Source organism: Macaca thibetana, chromosome 6, assembly GCF_024542745.1.
Source record: "Macaca thibetana thibetana isolate TM-01 chromosome 6, ASM2454274v1, whole genome shotgun sequence".
Lineage (NCBI taxonomy): Eukaryota > Metazoa > Chordata > Mammalia > Primates > Cercopithecidae > Macaca > Macaca thibetana.
This window is the reverse complement of record NC_065583.1, coordinates 37,091,448-37,115,131: the sequence shown is the minus strand read 5'-3', so window position 1 is coordinate 37,115,131 and position 23,684 is coordinate 37,091,448. Positions and strand designations below refer to the sequence as shown.

Below are 23,684 nucleotides of genomic sequence, written 5' to 3'. Positions count from 1 at the left end.
TGCATCACAGGATGGGTGAGAAGCTCAGTGGAGGTTGTACTCCACATGTGGGGCTGACAGTAGGAGACACTGGTACAGAACTGAGATCCTAGAAGCAGCTGATATAATAAGATAACAGATTATTAGAAGCCACAGGCAACACTTGGCATCAGGAGCAAGGTGAGCTTAATTATTCTAATGGTCAGTGAGCCTGGAATGGCAACCTAAGAGACTAACCTGTGAAGATCTATGATGCTGTCTATTAAAGCTCTCCCTCCATAAGTCATGTGCCCCCAGACCTTTATCTCAGGCTTATATCTAGGGGACCCAACATAAGATAACCTCATTTCCAGCCCACAGGCTTAGGACTCTCCTGTTTAGGCTTTAGTCATTCTGAAAGAATAGGAGAGAAAACTTCTTATTCCGCATTTTAAATCTGAGCCCCTCCAGGAAGTTGCCAGGCAGGAATGGCAGCAGCTGGTCTGTATCCTGTCATTACAGAGCCAAAGCAGACGTCTTTCCTCAGCCCAAAATGATGGCCCTGAAAATGCAGACTGCAGAACTTGGCGTGGGAGCAGGCGGTGCTGTCCTGGGGTTGCCAGATGGTGTGCACTCACATGGACATAGCATGTGGGCTCTGCCGGATGGACGAGGCTGAGACCCATGAGTCAGATAGTAAGTGAGCGGTCCAATTTGGTCACAAGAATGAATCTCCATAAAATAATTATATACTTTGATAATTGATGTGAGTGTTTTGTTTGTTTTGTTTTTTGAGACAGAGTCTCACTCTGTCACCCAGGCTGGAGTGCACTGGTGAGATCTCTGCTTACTGCAAGCTACGCCTCCTGGGTTCAAGTGATTCTCCTGCCTCAGCCTCCCAAGTAGATGGGATTATAGGTATGTGTCATCATGCATGCTTAATTTTTGTATTTTTAGTAGAGACGGGGTTTCGCCAGGTTGGCCAGGCTGGTCTCCAACCCCTGACCTCAGGTGATCGCCAGTCTCAGCCTCCCAAAGTGCTGGGATTACAGGCTTAAGCCACTATGCCTGGCCGACTTGTGGTTTTTTAAGTGGCTTTCTGGTCTGCTTTCTTGTTGGATCCTGTATTAAAACGAGGTATTTTTGGTTATATCTGAGAGAAACAAAACTAGAATTAAGCTCAGTCCAAGAAGGGAATTTATTAACTTACATAATTCAAGGAAGGGTTGAATAAGCACACCACGAGAAAGGCAGATAAGCAACTGCACTGCAGGAAGAAATAGATACAGGACCTCAAATGCCACCAAGTCTTTCCTCCTGATTCTCGAAATTCCCTTTTTGGTGAAGTCAGGTTCATTCTCTCTCACTGCAGACTTGTTCTCTGCTTAAGGAGCAACAGAATGGTATCAATAGCTTCTGAGTTTACTATCTCTGTGGCTTCAGTCTCCAGAAAGAAAATGCCCAGACTCTTTCTTTGGCCCAACGTACAAACATTTAGGGAACAGAGCTACTTAGTAGGTCTTGAGTTGGTTGCTGACTCAGAGATTAATCAACTGTAGCCAGAGGGGTAGGAGCATGTTCAAACGTGACTTTTTCTAAGGAGAAGGGTCAATGCTTGGTCAGCCAAATCTCTATACCTCCACAGGTTTCCACAATAAAGCCTTGGGTAATCCTGAGTGGAAGGCCAAGACGCCATCCCCTGTCAAAGGCACTGGAAGTGAAGATAGAAAACATAGTCCAGGCCTCCATGAGAGCGTGTTGGTATGAGGGAAAGTGCTCAAAACTTAAAATCAAAGGCAGCAAAAGTTCAAGTAGTAGTTACCTCATTAACTGAACAGAAACGGGGCATTGCATTTCTCTATGTGACTTCACTGTAAAATAGGAGTCACTGTCCTGTTTACCTATGATTATGGAAGTCAAATGTTAATTTTAAAAGGTAAGATAGAATAGTGGAGTCAGCTCTATAGACAGACAAATCCAGGTTAAAAACTTAATCCAGGTTAAGAAGCTAGAAAACTTATTTCTACCTATGTAATTTTAGATAAGATTCTTAACTGTTCTGAGTCTGTTTATTCATCAGTAAAATGAGAATAATTATATCTACTTTCTTGGGCCACTGTAAGAATTAAATGAGATAACATATCCAAAGAAATATAATACCACAGTAAGTACTCAGTAAATGTTAGCAACCATTATACTAGCAATATTAATAACCATAATCTCCTGGTAGCCTGTGAGTTCACTGAATGTTGGGATTATATTTTATGTATGTTTATTTATTGAGTTCATTGGATATTGGAATTAGGTTTTATGCATGTTTATTTATTACTCTAAAGTAATCCCAGCATAGGACTTGCCACATTGTCCAAACTTAATATGTATTTTCTGAATCTTAATATAATGATAGTCCATCATCCATTTTTAAGCCCATAACACATTCATTCAGAAAATAAGTATTGAGTTTGAACACATGCACGTACAAATATGCACATGCACATACACATAAACACACAGTTACATTATTATTCTACCCCTGGCATGACCACATTGGAAACTGTTCATTTATCTGATCTATTGTTCAGCATTTAGGTCATTATGATTATGGGAAACTCGACTGAATTTACATATCCTATCAAAATACATTAAGCAAAAGAGCATGCAATAAACAACACAATTATCTAGTGCCTTCACATCTGAAAACTTATGTCAGGGCAATATATTTGAAGCTTGTGTTACTTAGACACATATTTCAGCTCCACCTTTCATTTCATTCAACATACATAAATACATGCTTTCTAAGGATTTCTGAAATAACTATTTTCTTTTCCTTTATCTTTTCTGCTTTTTCTGGGTCCATTGGGCAGGTTTTCCTAGAATCGAGGAGAAAAGAAACACATGTTAATTTTGTTCGTCTGGGGAAGGTGCTGGAAATGTGTCTTCTGAGGCACACCTGCTCATTCCTAGCCCTGGCTCTGAGCCACACCTTCCCTAAACAGCTTCATTTCTGGGGAAGTAGCCATAGCTTTTTAATCCCACCTGGAGTGATGTCTGAAAGGCTCATTTTAGTTTCTGATGTTGGATTGAGAGACTCACTTCTCTTCTTTCACTGGAAGGGCCTTTAAAAAGGCCTGGCCTCAATAGACTGGATTCTCAGGATAGAGTTCTACACAGCCCTGGAGGCAGACAAAGAATAAGAGCTTCTGTAAGAAAAGAAAAGCAAGGCATTCATTATTTACCTGTTTGTAACTGTGCCCCTCTTTGTTTACAAAGCTGTGGCAATATTTGTGTTGAATCACGTAGAGCAGAAAAATGCTTTAACCAGAGTTTTGAAAGAGACAAAACACAGTTCTCAATTCCTTGTTTCCTTATTCTTTTTTGCCCCATCCCCCCACCCACCACATAACAAGGGCTAAAAGTAATACCACTTGCATACACCTTGGAGCTGGGAGGTTCCAAATTATATTAGCCTGAGTTTCCCAAAAAGCAGAGCCTAGGCAAAGGCTTATGAGGTATTATTTTCAGAAGATAATGTAATTCTAATAAGCCTGATTAAAGGAGAAGGGGTGTGCAGCAGGGAAGCAGTGAGAACTAATGTGCCAGTATGAACACATGTTATCAACACAGCAATCACTTGGTATCAAGTGGAGCTGATAGTGCTGTCTTGGAGGCTGTCTTCAGAGAAGTTCATGGACTTGTTCTCAGGGCAGTTTGTACAATGAAAGAAGGAAGACATTTATCTGGTCTCCCCAGATTCCCATGGGTTCAAAGTTTCAGTCCTTTAGGGTATTAATTCCCTTATTGTTCCCAGCAGCATCTGTCACCTCAGCAGCCCGGGGCACCGAGGACACAGGTGAGTAGTGCACAGAGCGTACACAGGTTATGATGCTGTCAGCCTGTGTTTATGGGAAGTTGGGTCCAGTTGGTCAGAGATAACTGGGACTGGGACAAGGGCCAGAGACTGATGAGGCCAAAAACACCCGAAATGGCACATAAGAGGTGTTTGGCATCCAATTAATTTACAAGGAGACTTTTTTTTTTCTTTTTTTGAGATGCCTGGGCTGGACTTCAGTGATCTCGGCTCACTGCAATCTTCACCTCCTGGGTTCAAGTGATTCTCCTGCCTCAGCCTCCTGAGTAGCTGGGATTACAGGCACCTGCCACCACACCCAGCTAATTTTTTCTATTTTTATTAGAGACAGGGTTTCACCATGTTGATCAGGCTGGTCTCAAACTCCTGACCTAAAGTAATCCGCCTGCCTCGGCCTCCCAAAGTGCTGGGATTACAGGCATGAGCCACCATGCCCAGCCTGAGGCATTTTTCTTAAATGGAAACTGTCATTAGCATAAGTCCACTTGGGGGGCAATATTGCACAGAGGTTAAAACACTGGACTTTGAGTCCAGTAAAGGAGGTTTTTAACCTAGTTCTGCCATTTCATGACTATGTGACTTTGGGCCACAGATTTCTTACCTGTAAAATGAGGCTAAGAAAAGGACCTACTTTACAGGCTTTACTTAAAGAAAGCAACTCATGTGCAGCATTTAACACAGCATCTAATCTCTAAGAAGCACTCAAAATTTGATAGGTGGTATCACCATTTTCTCCACTTCTGGGGATTATGTTACATTTCTGTGGGAATTAGATTTTATTTATAAAGCCGTTAAATAAATTTTCTGCCAAATGTCCTCAAGTTATTCATAACCGATTCTTTCTGTGTTATAGATGAGACACTAAAATGGAAGGGGACAAACAAGGTTGTCAGAAGAGTAAACATACACATAACCACTAACACAGTTTTAGCAGTAGAGTGAAAGGGAAGGAATCCGTATTTTTTAAATTCCCAGGTTATTGTGATAGTGTCCATTCACAAATCAACACTTAGAAACTACTTTTAGAGATTATTAGTACTTTTAACCACAAGCCTTGACATGCCTATCACTCATAACACTGGGATTTGTGAGCTTTTGGGTAGCGTCTTTCTTTTATGACCTTTGTAAAGCAAATCATAAACAGACACACACAGTCTCACACAGATTTTTTGGAGAGGTTAGGCAGAGGGTACAAAGGATATAATTTAAGTGTCATAAACTACATGAATTTAATTAGTACAGGCATGTATACAAAGAGCAACTGTGGGGTTTCCACAACTCTCCCACACATTCTTAGGAACTACGATTTGTAGTGTCTTATGTGGACTCAGCTCCCAGTTTTCCGTCAGGGAGGTTGTCTGCTTTGTGAATTATGACTGCCAGGTTTATCTCCATGGCCAGCAAGCTAGGCTGGCTGGCTTGCCTCCCCCACTGTGGAAAGCATGTATTTATTCAGGAAACAGTCGCTCAATTTTAACATTGGCCTCAGCAAACCTTTTTATGAAGGTAAATCCAGGGCTGCTGCAAAATTAAAACCCAGCTTGAACACCTTCCAAAACCAAGCTGAAATGGCTTTTGGATTATCCACAGTGGTGGATTATTCACACCACTGCTCTCCTATTAACAAAGCCTTTATTCATAATTCACCACCCAGACAAGTCCCAAAACTGAACGAGCACTGTTGCAAGTCCATTGCATGCAACTCAGAACATGTTACCCTGTAAACTGTGTGAGGAATTGTGGTTAGACCCTAAGTATGTGGTTCTCAAAGTGTGGTCCCTGTCCAACAGCAGCAGCAGATGCACCTGGCATCTTAGAAGTGCAAGAAAATCATTCACTTTTTGTATAATTAGATGTGCATAATGAAAAAAAAGATTGTAACATATGAAATGAACTGCCTTGTGATATGGCATGTGTCCAACAACTATAAATATTTAAGTAGAGATGAGATAGCATGTCGGAGGCTCATAGAAGAGATTCTTGTTTTAGATGAGGCATTGAATAAGAAGGCTGCTAATAATATTGCTTCTGATGCTAACATTCTGTGCTCCTACCAGCAGGAAGTGAGTGGTCAGAGTATCTCATCTTTGTGTTTTAATTTGGATCTCATGGATGGCCAATGCACCCACACTATTACTCATTACTTCCAGACCAGTGTGAATCTTTTCCTGAGTTTTGCTGCAATATCTGCATTTGCTTCCAAGTAAGTATTTGGGAAACCATTTTCCAAATTGGTCTTATCTGTAACCAGAATTTCTGAGGTTTCTAAAGACTCTAACAGCATAATAAAAATCAAACAACTGAGCCTGTGTGTGGGATGAGATAAAAATGTTTGGGCAGTACGATTTACCTGATTCATAAAAACACTTTATTTTTATCACTGGAAGGTTATCATTATTGACATCATCCACCAAATTTTAGCACAAATTGTTATTGTCATGAATAATAATAAGAGAATAACTTTTGTACAGTCCTTTTTGGAGGACACAAAGTACATCTACATACATGAGCACGTTTTGTTCTTACAGTGACCCTGTGAGCATTTATTACCATGTTTACCCACATTTTACAAAAGAAGAGCCTAGTGTTGGAGAGTTCAGTGAGTTATCTAGGATTACTCTGCTACTAGTGATGTAGGAGGAGAAATGGAGTAGTCCAGGCCCTGACTTTATAAGTCTATATTCTTTCCCTTAGTGCTTATATCAATGGTTCTTAAATGGTTTTGCCTCAGGATCTCAATTACTGAGGACCCCAAAGATACTTTACTGATAAAATTTGTCTCTATAGACATTTACTGTATTAAAATTTAAAACTGAGAAAATTTAAAAATATGATCTGTCATTTCACTTAAAATAATATTAGTAAACAAATTACATCATAATATAAAGAGTACGTATTTACATTACTATATTAAAACATATTTTTTCAAGACAAAAAATAGAACAGTTTTTTTTTTTACATCTTAAAATCTCTTTTTAATATTTGGCTTAATAGAAGACAGCTAGGTTTTTGTATTTTTTCTTTTGCATTCTGCATGTCGCAATTGATATTTTGGTTGACGTATATAAAAAATGCTGACTCACAAAGATATGTGGTTTGAAATAGTTGTATATTTTAATACCTTTTACAGATAATTGTCGATTTTTCGTTGATACTACACCAAAACTCAAGCGATAGATTCTCAAATATCAGTTGTAATATTGAATGTGCATCCTTTTTAATGAACATTTTGTACTTTGTTACTTTAAAATACATTAATTTATCATGTATATTTAATGAAGATTTTCCCCATATACTATTTTATGGCATTATGCTCTGTTCATTTGGAAAATATTAATTCATTGAGTTGCAAAGATTTTCTATTCATCACATTTTATTATATAGTATCAAAAATCACATTTGTTAGTGGTATCACCAATATTTTCAGAAAAGTCTTTGTGTATTGAGAAGCTGTTAAGTTTATGATTGCAGCTACAAGGTTTTCAAAATTCTCATTTTTCGATTCAAATGTTATCTTTAACACCAAATGTTGTTTCTTTGAAGTGATAGGCTCACTTTATTATTCTCAAGAATATATCTTCATGTCAAATTTCCAAGTCTGAACAAACAGAATTTATATTTTATACAATATCCCCCACAAAAATCAGTTGCTTTAGCTTGCAGCTCAAACACTCGCACAAGTCTTTCTCCTCAAGACAGCCATCATCCATTGGTATGCAGCAGTGGTACTTCATGCCTCTTGCATAAATTTCAATTCAGCATTTTGTCACACAAAATGTTAAAAAGCCATATATTCAAGATCAATATTTAGTAAATTTAACTTATTACTGCTTCGACAATGATACCATTTAGTGAAATTGTTTGTTTTTAAATGCAAGTGCACAGTAGTGAAAAATACAATGGATAACTACAAGTGCAGTTTGGAGCCACTTTCTCTTTTTTCTTTTTAAATTATACTTTATGTTCTGGGATGCATGTGCAGAGCATGCAGGTGTGTTACATAGGTACACATGTGCCAAGGAGGTTTGCTGCACCCATCAACCTGTCATCTATATTAGGTATTTCTCCTAATGCTATCCCTCCCCTAGTCTCCTACCTCCCAAAAGGCCCCGGTGTGTGATGATCCCTTCCCTATGTCCATGTGTTCTTATTGTTCAACTCCTACTTATAAGTGAGAACATGCAGTGTTTGTTTTTCTGTTACTGTGTTAGTTTGCTGAGAATGATTTTGTCTAGCTTCATCCATGTCCTTGCAGAGGACATGAACTCATCCATTTTTATGGCTGCATAGTATTCCATGGTATATATGTGCCACATTTTCTTTATCCAGTCTATCATTGATGGGCATTTGGGTTGGTTCCAAGTCTTTGCTATTGTGAAGAGTGCTGCAATAAACATACGTGTGCATATGTCTTTATAGTAGAATGATTTATAATCCTGTGGGTGTATATCCAGTAATGGAATTGCTGGGTCAAATGGTATTTCTGGTTCTAGATCCTTGAGGAATTGCCATACTGTCTTTCACCATGGTTGAACTAATTTACACTCCCACCAACAGTGTAAAAGCCTTCCTATGTCTCCACATCCTCTTTAGCATCTGTTTTTTCCTGACTTTTTAATTGTTGTCATTCTAACTGGCGTGAGATGGTATCTCATTTTAGTTTTGATTTGCGTTTCTCTAACGACTAGTGATGATGAACTTTTTTCATATGTTTGGTGGCTGCATTAATGTCTTCTTTTGAGAAGTATCTGTTCATATCGTTCAACCACTTTTTGATGGGATTGTTTGTTTTTTTCTTGTAAATTTGTTTAAGTTCCTTGTAGATTCTGGATATTAGCGCTTTGTCAGACAGATAGATTGCAAAAATCTTCTCCCATTCTGTAGGTTGCCTCTTCACTCTGATGATAGCTTCTTTTGCTCTGCAGAAGCTCTTTAGTTTAATTAGATCCTATTTGTCAATTTTGGCATTTGTTGCCATTGCTTTTGGTGTTTTAGTCATTAAGTCTTTGCCCATGCCTATGTTATTAATGGTATTGCCTAGGTTTTCTTCTAGGGTTTTTATGATTTTATGTCTTATGTTTAAATCTTTAATTCATCTCCAGGTAATTTTTGTATAAGATGTAAGGAAGGGGTTCAGTTTCAGTTTTCTACATATGGCTAGCCAATTTTCCTAACATCATTTATTAAATAGGGAATCCTTTCCCAATTTCTTGTTTTTGTTAGGTTTGTCAAAGATCAGATGGTTGAAGATGTGTGGTGTTATTTCTGAGGCCTCTGTTCTGTTCCATTGGTCTGTATTTCTCTTTTGGTGCTAGTATAATGCTGTTTTGGTTACTGTATCCTTGTAGTATAGTTTGAAGTCAGGTAGTGCGATGCCTCCAGCATTGTTCTTTTTGCTTAGGATTGTCTTGGCTATACGGGCTCTTTTTTAGTTCCATATGAAATTTAAAGTAATTTTTTTCTAATTCTGTGAAGAAAGTCAATGGTAGCTTGATGGGGAGAGCATTAAATCTATAAATTATTTTGGGCACTATGGCCATTTTGATGATACTGATTCCTCCTATCCATGAGAATGGAATGCTTTTCCATTTGTTTGTACTCTCTCTTACTTCCTTGAGCAGTGGTTTGTAGTTCTCCTTGAAGTGATCCTTCACATCTCTTATAAATTGTATTCGTAAGTATTTTATTCTCTTTGTAGCAATTGTGAATGGGAATTCACTCATGATTTGGCTCTCTGTTTGTCTGTTATTGGTGTATAAAAATGCTCATGATTTTTGCACATTGATTTTGTATCCTGAGACTTTGCTGAAGTTGCTTATCAGCTTAAGGAGTTTTGGGGCTGAGACAATGGGGTTTTCTAAGTATACATTATGTCATCTGCAATCAAAGACAATTTGACTTCCTCTCTTTCTATTTGAATACTCTTTATTTCTTTCTCTTGCCTGATTGCCCTGGCCCGAACTTCTAATACTATGTTGAATAGGAGTGGTGAGAGAGGGCATCCTTGTCTTGTGCCGGTTTTCAAAGGGAATGCTTCCAGCTTTTGCCCATTCAGTATGATATTGGCTGTGGGTTTGTCATAAATAGCTCTTATTATTTTGAGATATGTTCCATCAATATCTAGTTTATTGAGGGTTTTTAGCACGAAGGGGTGTTGAATTTTATCAAAGGTCCTTTCTGCATCTGTTGAGATAATCATGTGGTGCCTGTCATTGGTTTTGTTTATGTGATGGATTATGTTTATTGATTTGCGAATGTTGAACCAGCCTTGCATCCCAGGGATGAAACCAACTTGATCCTGGTGGATAAGCTTTTCAATGTGCTGCTGGATTCGGTTTGCCAGTATTTTATTGAGGATTTTTGCATTGATATTCATCAGGGATATTGGCCTGAAGTTTTCTTATTTTTGTTGTGTCTCTGCCAGGTTTTGGTATCAGGATGATGCTGGTCTCATAAAATGAATGAGGGAGGATTCCCTCTTTTTCTATTGTTTGGAATAGTTTTAGAAGGAACAGTGCCAGTTCCTCTTTGTGCCTCTTGTAGAATTTGGCTGTGAATCTATCTGGTCCTGGGATTAATTACGGCCTCAATTTCAGACTTGTTATTGGTCTATTCAGGAATTCGACTTCTTCCTCATTTAGTCTCGGGAGGGTGTATGTGTCTAGGAATTTATCCATTTCTTCTAGGTTTTCTAGTTTATTTGCATAGAGGTGTTTATAGTATTCTCTGATGATAGTTTGTATTTCTGTTGGATCAGTGGTGATCTCTCCTTTATCATTTTTTATTGTGTCTATTTGATTCTTCTCTCTTTTCTTCTTCATTAGTCTGGCTAGCGGTCTATCTATTTTGTTCACCTTTTCAAAAAACCAGCTTTTGGATTCATTGATTTTTTTAAGGGTTTTTTCATGTCTCTATCTCCTTCAGTTCTGCTCTGATCTTAGTTATTTCTTGTCTTCTGCTACTTTTGAATTTGTTTGCTCTTGCTTCTCTAGATCTTTTAATTGTGTAGCGGGGTCAATTTTAGATCTTTCCTGCTTTCTCCTATGGGCATTTAGTGCTGTAAATTTCCCTCTAAACACTGCTTTAGCTGTGTCCCAGAGATTCCTGTACATTGTGTCTTTGTTCTCATTGATTTCAAAGAACTTATTTGTTTCCACCTTAATTTTGTTATTTCCCCCATAGTCATTCAGGAGCAGGTTGTTCAGTTTTCACGTAGTTGTGTAGTTTTGAGTGAGTTTCTTGTTTTTTTTTTTTTTTTTTTTTTTTGGTTTGAGACGAAGTTTTGCTCTTGTCACCCAGGCTGGAGTATAATGGTGCAATCTCTGCTCACTGCAACCTCTGCCTGCCAGGTTCAAGTGATTCTCCTGCCTCAGCCTCCTGAGTAGCTGGGATTACAAGTGCCCACCACCATGCCTGGCTAATTATTGTATTTTTACTAGAGACGGGTTTTCACCATGTTAGCCAGGCTTGTCTTGAACTCCTGGCCTCAAGTCCTTTGGGAGGACCCACCTTGTCCTCCCAAAGTGCTTGAGTGAGTTTCTTAATCCTGAGTTCTAATTTGATTGGGCAGTGGTCTGAGAGACTGTTTCTTATGACCTCCATTCTTTTGTATTTGGTGAGGAGTGTTTTACTTTCAATTATGTGGTCAGTTTTAGAATAAGTGTGATGTGGTGCTGAGAAAAATGTATATTCTCTTGACTTGTGGTGGAGAGTTCTATAGATGTCTATTAGGTCTGCTTGGCCCAGAGTTGAGTTCAAGTCCTGAATATCCTTGCTAATTTTCTGTCTCGTTGATCTGTCTAATGTTGACAGTGGAGTGTTAAAGTCTCCCACTATTATTGTGTGGGAGTCTGAGTCTCTTTGTAGGTCTCTAAGAACTTGCTTTATGAATCTGGGTTCTCCTGTATTGAGTGCATATATATTTAGTATAGTTTGCTCTTCTTGTTTCATTGATCCTTTTTCCTTTATGTAATGCCCTTCTTTGTCTTTTTTTTTCGCCTTTGTTCGTTTAAAGTCTGTTTTATCAGAGACTAGGATTGCAACCCTTGACTTTTTTTTGCTTTCTGTTTGCTTGGTAAATATTCCTCCATCCCTTTATTTTGAGCCTGTGTGTATCTTTGCATATGAGATGGGTCTCCTGAATGCAGCACACTGATGGGTCTTGACTCTTTATCCAATTTGCCAGTCTGTGTCTTTTAATTGGGGCATTAAGCCCATTTACATTTAAAGTAATATTGTTATATGTGAATTTAATCCTGTCATTATGATGCTAGCTGGTTATTTTGCCCATTAGTTGATGCAGTTTCTTCATAGTGTTGATGGCCTTTACAATTTGCTATGTTTTTGCAGAGGCTGGTACCAGTTTTCCCTTTCTTTATTAAGTGCTTCCTTCAGGAGCTCTTGTAAGGTAGGCTTGGTGGTGAAACAATCTCTCAGCATTTGCTTGTCTGTAAAGGATTTTATTTCTCCTTCAATTATGAAACTTAGTTTGGCCGGACATGAAATTCTGGGTTGAAAATTATTTTCTTTAAGAATGTTGAATATTGCCCCCAGTCTCTTCTGGCTTGTAGGGTTTCTGCAGAGAAATCCTCTGTTAGTCTGATGGACTTCCTTTTGTGGGTAACCCAACCTTTCTCTCTGGCTGCCCTTAACATTTTTTCCTTCATTTCAACCTTGCCGAATCTGATGATTACGTGTCTTTGGGTTGCTCTTCTTGAGGAGTATCTTTGTGGTGTTCTCTGTATTCTTGCTAGGTTGGGGAAGTTCTCCTGGATAATATTCTGAAGTGCGTTTTCCAACTTGGCTCCATTCTCCCTGTCACTTTCAGTACACCAATCAAACGTAGGTTTGGTCTTTTCACATAGTCCTGTATTTCTTGGAGGCCTTGTTTTTCCTTTTCATCTTTTTTCTCTTGTCTTCACACCTCATTTAATTAAGTTGATCTTTAATCTCTGATATCTTTTCTTCCGCTTGATCAATTATGCTATTGGTACTTGTGCATGTTTCACAAAGTTCTCGTGCTGAGTTTTTCAGCTCCTTCCGGTCATTTATGTGCTTCTCTAAACTGGTTATTCTAATTAGAAATTCCTCTAATATTTTTTCAGAGTTCTTAGCTTCCTTGCATTGGGTTAGAACATGCTTCTTTAGCTCAGAGGAGTTTGTTATAACCCATCTTCTGAAGCCTACTTCTGTCAATTTGTCAAACTCATTCTCTGTCCAGTTTTGTACCTTTGCTGGTGAGGAGTTGTGATCCTTTGGAGGAGAAGAGGTGTTCTGATTTTTGGAATTTTTAGCCTTTTTGTGCTTGTTTTTCCTCATTTTCATGTATTTATCTACATTTGGTCTTTGAATTTGGTGACCTTCAGATGGGTTTTTTGTGTTGACATCCTTTTTGTTGATGTTGATGCTATTCCTTTCTGTTTTTTATTTTTCCTTCTAACAGGCCCTCTGCTGCAGGTCTGCTGGAGTTACTGGAGGTCCACTCCAAACCCTGTTTGCTGGGGTATCACCAGTGGAGGCTGCAGAACAGCAAAGATTGCTGCCTGCTCCTTCCTCTGGAAGCTTTGTCCCATAGGGGAACCCACCAGATCCCAGCCAGAGCTCACCTGTATGAGGTGTCTGTTGACCCCTGGTGGGAGGTATCTCTCCGTTAGGAGGCATGGGGGTCAGGGACCCACTTGAGGAGGCAGTATGTCCCTTAGCAGAGCTTGAGCACTTTACTGGAAGATCCCCTGCTCTCTTTAGAGCTGACAGACAGGAACGTTTAAGTTGGCTGAAGCTGTAGCCATAGCCACCCCTTCTCCTAGGTACTTTTTCTGGGGAGATGTGAGTTTTATCTATCAGCTGTGCTGGCAGGGAGAATTTCAAGATATTAGTTTGCTGTGCTCTGTAGGGGTGGGATCTGCTGAGCTAGACCACTTGGCTCCCTGACTTCAGTCACCTTTCCAGGGAGTGAAAGGTTCTGTCTCAATGGTGTTCCAAGCACCACTGGGGCATGAAAGGAAACTCCAGGAGTTAGCTCAGTGTCTGCCCAAATAGGCACCCAGTTTTGTGCTTGAAACCCAGGACCCTCCTGGTGTAGTCAATCTGAGGGAATCTCCTGGTCTGCAGATTGCAAAGACCATGGGTAAAGCATAGTGTCTGGGCTGGAATGCACTATTCCTCATGGCACAGTCTCTCATGACTTCCCTTGGCTAGAGGAGGGAGTTCCCTGACCCCTTGTGCTTCCTGGGTGAGGTGATGCCCCACCCTGCTTTGGCTCCCGCTCTGTGGGCTGCACCCACTGTCTAACCAGTCCCAATGAGACGAGCTGGGTATCTCAGTTGGAAATGCAGAAATCACCTGCCTTCTGCATTGATCTTGCTGGGAGCTGCCAGTGCCACTTTCTTGATTCATACAATGAAACCAGCAGTTTTATCCACTGTTGATTTTGCCTCCTCACTACAAATGTCCACCTAGTGAAAAAGGCAAGTCACGTCTTATTATTATGAATACAGTTTTGATCTCATGGTCCCCCTGGAAGGGTCTTGGGGACTTTAGTATCCATAAAAGTATTGCTGTCTTATATCAAACTACTTTTCTCTGTAGCAGCTGGATTTTGAAGCCAATGATCTTACATTCCATTTTAGAGTAGATGCTTTTAGTGCCAAACTTCTTAATGTTGCTGACATTGACATTTTTTTATTTTGTGTTTCTCATGGCCCATTTTGAACTGTTCTCCTCTTTGAACAATTCATGGCAATCCCACTAAACTTTCCATGCTTTTAATTCACTTTGTTCTCTCTAGCACCTGGAACTTCATAAACATTAGTTCTTCTGCTGAGAAAACCACTCACCTCATTAAACTATAGGGTTAACTCATTCTCAGGTATGAGCTTAAACATTATTTTTCCAAGGAGATGCTCCATGACACCTACATTGAAACATACTTTTAAATCCCTACTGTATGATAGGGACTCAGCATTTAGTCATACACTGGTAAATATTGAATATACATTTTTACTATATGTTTAATGTCTATCTTCCTTACTAAGCTCCTTCCATATGGAGACCTAACTCTCTATCATTCATTCTTATATCATCAGTACCCAGCATGGTGCCTGTTCATGAAACCTGTTGAGAATGGCTGCAATATACACTTTATAGTTAGTCCTCATTATTCACAGATTCTATGTTTGTGAATTTGCACACTCACTGTAATATATTTGTAATCCTAAAACAAATAGTCATGCTGCTTTTATGGTCACACTCAGATGTGTTCTGAATGGCATGAAACTTGAGCTGCCTAACAGGCATATTCCCAGCTGAGGTTTCACAAGGCAATGCTTTGCCTTCTTGTTTTAGCTTTAAACAAGTGTCCTTTGGGGATCTATTTAGTGCTACATTTTTCACATTTTTTGAGCATTTCGCTGGTGATTTCACTGTTTTAAGGAGAAAATGTGTGTGTTAGGTAAGCTTTGTTCAGGCTCGAGGTATAGTGTTTGCTGTGAGTTCAATGTTAAAGAATCAACAATATATATGAAATAAGATGTCTATAAACAGACACATATAAAACAAGGTTATGTATTGATCAGTTGACAAAAATGTTGTGACCAGAGGCTTACAGAAACCTAATCCTGTTTTTCCCCTAGGAGCAGTGGTTTAATATCTACTACTTCTGTATTCAAGACAATATTTTAGAACAACTACCATGAATAATGAGAATTGACTGCACCATTTTCCTGTCACTTTCTCTGGTAACAGAGTAAGCAGCTGCCACCTGAATTCTGATTCTAGCTCTACCATGTACTCACTACATGGAAGACCAGGAGACTTTTTGAAGAAACTGCTCTAAAGGTAGAACAGAATTCTGGTTAGTTCTCTTTTCTTCTACCCTGTTGTGGATTGAATTGTCTCTGCCCATAAGATAGGTTGAAGTCCTAACTCCCAGTACCTGTGAACGTGAGTTTATTTGGAAATAAGGCCTTTGCAAATGTAATAAATGTCAGAGGTAGTCATACTGAATTAGGGTGGACCCTAAGTCCAATGACTGGTGTCTTAATAAGGAGAGAGAGACTTGAAGACAGATACACATAGAAGATACATAGGGAAGAAACTCAGGTACAGACAGAGGCAGACTGGAGTTCAGCTGCTGCAAGCCAAGGAACCTGAGGATTGCTGGCAACCACCAGAACCCAGGAGAGCAGCACAGAATACATTCTCATTCAGATCCCCCAGAAGGAACCAACCTGGCAGACACCTGATTTTAGACTTCTGGCCTCTGGAACAGCTGGAGAATAAATTTCTGTTGTTGTTTTAAGCCACCCATGTAGTGGTAGTCTGTTCTAGCAGCCCTAAGAAACTAACACACAGCCCTTAGCACTTTAGGGTAGCATCTTTGATGTGATCCAGCAGAAAAGAACTCCAAATAGATAGACTGAGGAGAAAAGAGCATTGCAAAAGCAGCACTGTGGCAGCTCAGTCTTCTGCTAATTAACTGGAAATTCCAGCCTCCAGGTTTTTGGTAGCGGATGTCACTGAGAGAAGTAGGACGCAGGAGAGCAGGCTCATGGGGAAGCTTCCGTGCGTGGCATTTCACACCCTCAGATCAAATGCTGTTTAAAGGAGGAGTAATACATATTAATGCAGTGCCTGCTTCAATTGCTTTCAAGTGGCAGGAGCTGACAGCGCTGCATGCGCGGCGAGACTCTGTAGAAGTAGCCCCTGACACTCTTGCAGGTTTACCTCAGCGATTCTTCCCGCACTATACCCAGAGGCTTTCTTAATTGGCCCTCCGAGCGGGGCGGGGTGTGCACACTTGTCACCTGCAGCACAAGGGCCCGCAGCAGCGGGGCGGGCAGGCTGCCAGGCTCCGGGCAGCGCAGGTGTTCCTTCCACTGCCCGCCTCGGGTGGAGAGAGAGGCGCCGGCCGACCGTTTCCCATTCGGTTCCTGGGGAATGGCCTGAAGAAGGCAAACCCCTCCCAGTGGAAGTGAAGAATCAGTGTCCCTGAGCTGTTCCCTAAGGTGATATTTGACTCACTTGGCTCCACTTCCAGCTGCTGCAGGGGTCTCGTACCCCCCTTAAGCTAGCAGGGGAGCTTTGAGCGGATGTACCTTCGCCAACTTTGGGTTATTATGGGAGCACCAGGACCTGAAAATCCTGCGTGGGAATGAACTATGAACTGAAATCAGGCAGGCTGAACTAGCATCTCTACCTAGGCCTGGGCCTGCCTGTAGTCACGTGCATTATTTAGAAACACTCAAAAGTAGCCCTCAGTTATAAGCTTCAGCTGAGAGCTAGGAGGGGAGACAGTCCATTCCTCCATCGCTATGTGACGGAAGTGAACCATTGCGAGTCAATTTTGTTCTATTTTTTTTTTTAATGTGGTAAAACACACGTAATATAAAATTTACCATATTCTCCATTTTTAAGTATGTATACATTTCAGTGGTACTGGATACATTCATAATATTGCTTAACCATCACCCACTATCCATTTCTATAACTCTTCATCTTGTAAAACTAAAATTCTTTCCAAATTAAATTAAATCTCCCCTTTCTCTTTTTCAACCCAACCCCTGACAACCACCATTCTACTTTCTGTCTCTATGATTTTTGACTACTCTAAGTACCTCATCTAAATGGAATCATACAGTAGTTGTCTTTTTGTGACTGGCTTATTTCAACCAAATATAATTTTAAGTCATAATTTATAGAGGACCCTATGTATGTCAAATGAGTGCTTCATAAATTTAATTTCATTAAATTCTAGCAACCCTAAGATTAAGCAATTATTTTTCCCCTCATTGTACATAGAAAGACTCCAAAGCATAATATAAATTGAGTACATTTTCCAGGTCACATTCTAGTAAGTGATAGAGCCTGCTTACAAGCATAGGCCTACTTGACTTCAATCCTACCTTCTAAGTGAACAACCCCTGAGCAGAATTAGAAATATTTATGCATATGTGTATTTCATATGTATATGCATGATTCTTACATTAGAATATAGCCTGTGCATGGCATAATATTAATACTAATATCTGACATAAATATGCCACTAGTTATTAAGGAAGACCCAAAAGAGCAAAGACAATTTCTGTTTTTCTCACTAATGTTTACCTAGAGATTAAGTACAGTACCTTGCACAAATGAAGGTGGTTCCCCCTTATCCATGGTTTTGTGTATCACAGTTTCACTTACACGTGGTCAACTATGTTATGAAAACATTAAATAGAACATTCCAGAAAGAATGCATATTTTTAAATTGTACTCTGTTCTGAGCAGCGTGATGAAATCTCATGTCATCTGTCTCTGTCCTGTTGAGGACAAGAGCCATCTCTTCATCCAGAGGATCCACCCTGTATACACTACCAGCCTATCAGTCATTTAGTAGCTGTTTCAGTTATTTGATTAAAAAAAATAGTATATACAGGGTTCATGAAGGTCTTGGAAGTTTCCGGTATCCATGGCGAGTCTTTGAATGTATGCTGCGAGGATAAGAGGGAGATTGTCATACTTAGTAAATATTTGTTAAATTAATAAATGAAAAGAACAAATGAGTAGACGAAATAATTTTGCTTATTGCAAAGTGTTACAGCCACTATAACCTTTTTATTCCAAGAACTACCTTGGGAAGTAAGAAAAGTGAAAAATATTTTTACTTTGCCAATATTGAACTAGAACTTGTATTTTCTGGTTGCTAGTTTTGCTTTCTTAACTCTAACTTTTTGATATGGCAGAAGTAACATAGGGTTTAACCTTGGATTCAACTTTTACCCTCTCTATTCTTGTTTCTATGGACATGACTTGAGACACTGGACAAATGGTTGCTGATTGCCAAGAACAGGATAAGAATCACATGAAAATGCCCACATTTTCTACTGTCATCATTCAAATAAGCTTCAAACACGCTGAGATTGCTCTTAAATTGGGGAAGGATAGCTACTCATATCCAAACAGTCAAACTTTGATCTGCAACGCATCACCACACACACCATTTTATTTCTGGGACTAGAGATCCTGAAGTGAATCCTGAAACACGTTCGAGCAATATTAATCATTTCAGCATTCCTTTGGTGATACAGAGACCTTTTTCTGATTTGTCATATTCACATTAATCAAGCACTTTCAGGAATAAATTCTCATTTGGTATTTTAGGGCATCATTTAGGGAAAAATAGATACAGATGTGAATGACCTATGGATAAATATATAAAAGTTCACATATCTCTGGTGATTTTTAAACTGTAATCTCAGTTGTGAATGGTCCTGGATAATGATGTATGTGTGAAGAAGGAGATGCTGTCTATATACCTTACTACTGGCATCTCTCACTCTGTCTATTCCATGTTGTTCAAAGGCAGGATGGACAATTCTCAAAGCCCTCCTATAGTCACATATACAGAGTTTCCTGTAGTCACACATAAAAGGCAAGACTGTGTGTAACCTTTGGGAAACAAGACTCTAGAAAGACAAACATAATCTCTGTATATCTGCCAAGCATTGTAATGAAGGTCCCCGAAATAATAAAAACCTATTAGGAACCACAAAGACCATGTTGGCCCAAGTATCATCTCTTAAATCTTTCTGTGGAAAGAGATAGTTTAATTAACCAATTTGTCCATTTTCTGGAATCAAAGCTAGAGCTCTTGAAAAATGCTCTTTGGATTCATTACAAATTTTTGAACCTCACTACCTGGGGTGGACCTCCAAGGATTCAAGCTAGTCCTTTTATTTATGTTTCTGGTTTTAAGAACTCTTGTTATATTCCCTTCAGCTTCTGTTCCAAATTACTGTTAGACTTGTATTTCTCTTAATGGTAACATTTCCTTTGCCTCCCTGTTTTTAATTTGGAGCTCTTAAATCCTTACCTCAAGAGTCTTTCTCCTCATCTTTAGTATCTGGTAAGTTACTAACTTTGATAGATTTGGCTTCATAATTTCTCTTAATTCTCTTCTTTCTGTTTGTACCACAACCTTACCATTTCATTCTACTAGAATATTTTACTGCCCATCTAAAACTATTGAATGCTTCTTTTCAGAGTAGTCTGAGAAGAGACCAACTTTAAGAACATTTTTTGAAAGGCAACCTACCCAATGAAGTTTGATCCTGCCTTCTCCTAAAGTCTTACAGCACATAAATTACACATTGTATTGTAGTTATCTGTGCTGTTTTTATTATTAGTTTTTTTGGTTAGAATCTAAGAAGAAGTACCAGGCTCAGTTTTAGCCATGGAGGGCTGGCAGTACACTGCACCTATTAGACTTGCAACTGAAAGACAGTCTAATAGAATGAGTTAAGTATTCTGGAGTCAAACTGTCTAGATCTGGATTCCAGCTCAGACATTTTCACATGCATGACCTTGAAAAAGCCATTTTACTGCTGTGAACTTCAGTCTTTTTATCTAAAAAAGAACAGTAAGTATGTTTGAGGAATGTATTTTAATATAAATGTTTTATCAGTGTTCTCTGGCACATAGTAAAAGTTAATTCAATTCATTTAACTGATATTTTCTGAACAGGTAATCTATACCAGGTATTCTTTTTGATTCAAATAATACACAGTGGTGAACAAAACAGATGGATTCCTTGCTTTCACAGGGTGTAGATTCTAGTGGTAGGAGGCAGAGAGGGCTAATGTTACTTAGATATAAATAGCATAGTTGTACCAGTTTTCAGTCAGTTCCCCTTGTTATTTGCAGGTGCCTGTGCCATATTGGTTGCTAAACATCTTGAATGCGCTTATAGATATTGATAATTACTAAGTAATGTTGAAATGGAAGTTTTGGCTGAAGCATCATGATATAAATGCCATGTTCTAAAGTGAAATGTGAGACCATAATATAAACATTTCAAAAATGGTATTGAAATCTATTTCTACATCTCCAAATTCCTTACGTGCAATGAGCACAACTAAATGTCAGCATTTGAAGACAGAAGAAGATTTTTGGAGAGAGCATTTGGGCTTCTCTGAGTGTGATCCCCTCTTCTAAGGATGGGACAGGTGGGGCTGCTTCCATCTTCATCTCAAGTTAAGGAAAGGTGTTTGAGGAAGAACTACTAAAAGTTTAATACGATTGTTCTTTAGTTTGGTACACAGTAAACCTGAGCCTTTTCCTCCTGGAGTATATAATAAGGAAGTGAAAGATGGGTTGGCTAGTTGCTTTGATAGTGGTTAATGGAGCATTTAGTAGCCTGCAGTCCTTGAGTTTGTTGAGGCAGGTAATATTTGAGTAATGTCCGTGGATCAAATGTGCATGAACATGCAAGAAAGAGGAGGATGATTTAACTCCTATCTAAGAGGGTTCAGGAAAGATTCAACAGACTTCAGCAGAAAAAAACATATGTGGTACAAATGGATACCTATGTTCATGGAAAGATTAAATTATCACCTGCAATAGAGATGCATTCATCCTTCTGAATAATCAAGATTGACTGGGCACCTTAGGCACTTATGAGGGTAAAGATTTATATTTATATAAGTAAACAAGATAACTTGAGAGAGTAATAAAAGCTATGGAGAAAATAAATTAGGACAATTTAATAGAGATTGACTAGGGTTCAGTAGAAGTAGCTTTGGAGTGGATGCCCTAGGAAGGTCTCTCAATGCAGACAATGGTAGATTGACAGGAACTAGACAGCAGCAATGATATGGAGACTGAGAAAGTTTTGTGCACAAAAGGAATGCCAAATGCCATGGCCACTGGGTGGAAAGGAGCTTGACATGTTTTACAAACCCAAAGAAAGACAGTATGCAGAAACTTAATGGGAGTGATGGAATAATATTGAACATTATCAAAGAGGATTGTAGGGACAGATCAAGTAGGACCTTGCAGGGCATAGTAAGGCATTTGGGTCTTATTTTGAGTAGAAAGGGGAGTCAGTGGAGAGTTTCAAGCAAGGAGTGACATTAAGTAATTTACATTTTTTAAGTATTACTTTTATTGCTGAGTGGAGTAACAGAAAATTGTGTAAAGTACAGAGACAACAGAGTGATGAGAAACCTGTTGGGGGGTAACAGACTTGAACAGATCTGGAACATCTAGATTAGATTTAGAGAAGCTGGAAAAAATGGAACGTGCCCTTCAGCTTGGTGGAAAAGAGGCTACTGACACAGAGGCAGGGAGGTATATGACATAAGTCACAACTCGCCTACAATGCAAACAAAAGCCCAGAGATTGGGATTCTGAGACATAGGTTGGTTGCCGGGATGGACAGAGACTGGTCCAAACAACTGCCAAGCAAGGATCTGGAGGGGTAAAGCAAGATGTATAATCCAACCAAACCCGAAAGCCTGGCAGAGTAATCAACTGTGAGTCTATCTAAATTGACCAAGTGAAGAGACAGAATCCAGGAATGAAGTTCCTGAATAGAAATCAGGAAGAAAGATTGAAAAGGGTGGTGGGATATGGAGTATAAGAAGAGTATCTCAGTGGATGAAATGTAGCAGCAGGTTCTATGTTGCCTGTGGACGTGAACAAAGAGATAGCTCTTGAGTAGTAAAAAGACAAATCCAAACTATACCTGCATTCCTATGGGCAGGTAACCATCTTCACTTTTCCACTGGCAACCTCTTTCTTAGGGCTCCTGAAATCTAAATGAGCCACAATCCAGCAATTTCATGGCATTTGCCTGAGATGTGCTTTACTGCATGTGATTTTCTGACTAGGATCTGTTTCTGTAACCAGATGATCAGCTCAGTAAAAGCAGAGAACGTTCCTAATTTTGCTCATTAATGTATTCCCAGCACAAGGCTGAGCACCTAATAGTTACTAAAACATCTGCTGAGTGAATAAATATTGCCTCACCTCCTGACTATTTAATGAGTTGATGTCTTACCTCTTCCCAATCCAAACAGATTAGCCCCATTCTAGATTGTGAGCGACACAAATAAGTATAATTAATTTCTTCATTCATATATCCAAGAATATTTGATTAGCACCTACTATGCACCACTGTGACAGCTGTTCATTTATGTAATATTCAATTAATACAAACCTTCCCCTTATTCCCAAGGCATTTAACCTTTAGTGGAGGATATTAAATAATTATTCACAAGGATATTTAATTACAATTAACATATTTTCTAATGAGGAAAAATATAGGACACTATGAATAGTATAAATTCATTTTTCTACCCTAAGAGAAGAAAAATATTACAGTCTTGAAGAGAGGAACCATAATTTCAAATGTTATTTACAATTTCTACGCTACCTAGAATAGGCCCATTCCTGGTAGTTAAATGCCTGTCAGAGTAGAAAATCAAAGCTGACACACTGACAACACACATGAATAATGCTAATCAGTATGTTCTATTAACACAACACTGAAATTATAAACCCCTTATTTTTGTTGTCCCGTGGGTATAGTGGTCAAGGAATTACTGAAGAGTATCTCTGTGGGATAGGATATTAGACATTTCTTTTCCATCTGTCTACACACATGGAGATGTTGGCTCTTGGCCTGTGTCAGAAATTAGATTGATCAGTATAGACATAGTGGAATTAAATGTGTACAGGGAATACCTCCAGTTGTTATTGAAAGATTAGAATCTCCTTAGAGATTTTAGGTTGGGACAAATAGACATCCACATAAAAGCAGTAAAGAAATCAGGTGGCGGGGGCTGGGTGTGGTGGCTCACACCTGTAATCCCAGCACTTTGGGAAGCTGAGGTGGGTGGATTGCCTGAGGTCAGGAGTTTGAGACCAGCCTGACCAATATGGTAAAACTCCCTCTCTACTAAAAAAAAAAAAAAAAAAAAAAAAAAATACAAAAATTAGCCGGGTGTGGTGGTGTGCATCTGTAGTCCCAGCTACTTGGGAGGCTGATGCAGGAGAATTGCTTGAAGCCGGGAGGCAGAGGTTGTAGTGAACTGAG

General features: G+C 39.2%; 1 long non-coding RNA gene across 1 annotated transcript in view; it reads left to right on the top strand.

Moving 5' to 3' along the window:
* Positions 1–483: 483 nt before the first annotated feature.
* LOC126957269 (uncharacterized) overlaps positions 484–23,684 on the top strand; it is a 38,412-nt gene continuing 15,211 nt past the window's right edge. Inside the window, exons 1-3 of the long non-coding RNA XR_007726707.1 lie at positions 484–654; positions 5,884–6,029; positions 15,457–15,661. This is a non-coding gene — a long non-coding RNA (uncharacterized LOC126957269). The remainder of the gene's footprint in view (positions 655–5,883; positions 6,030–15,456; positions 15,662–23,684) is intronic.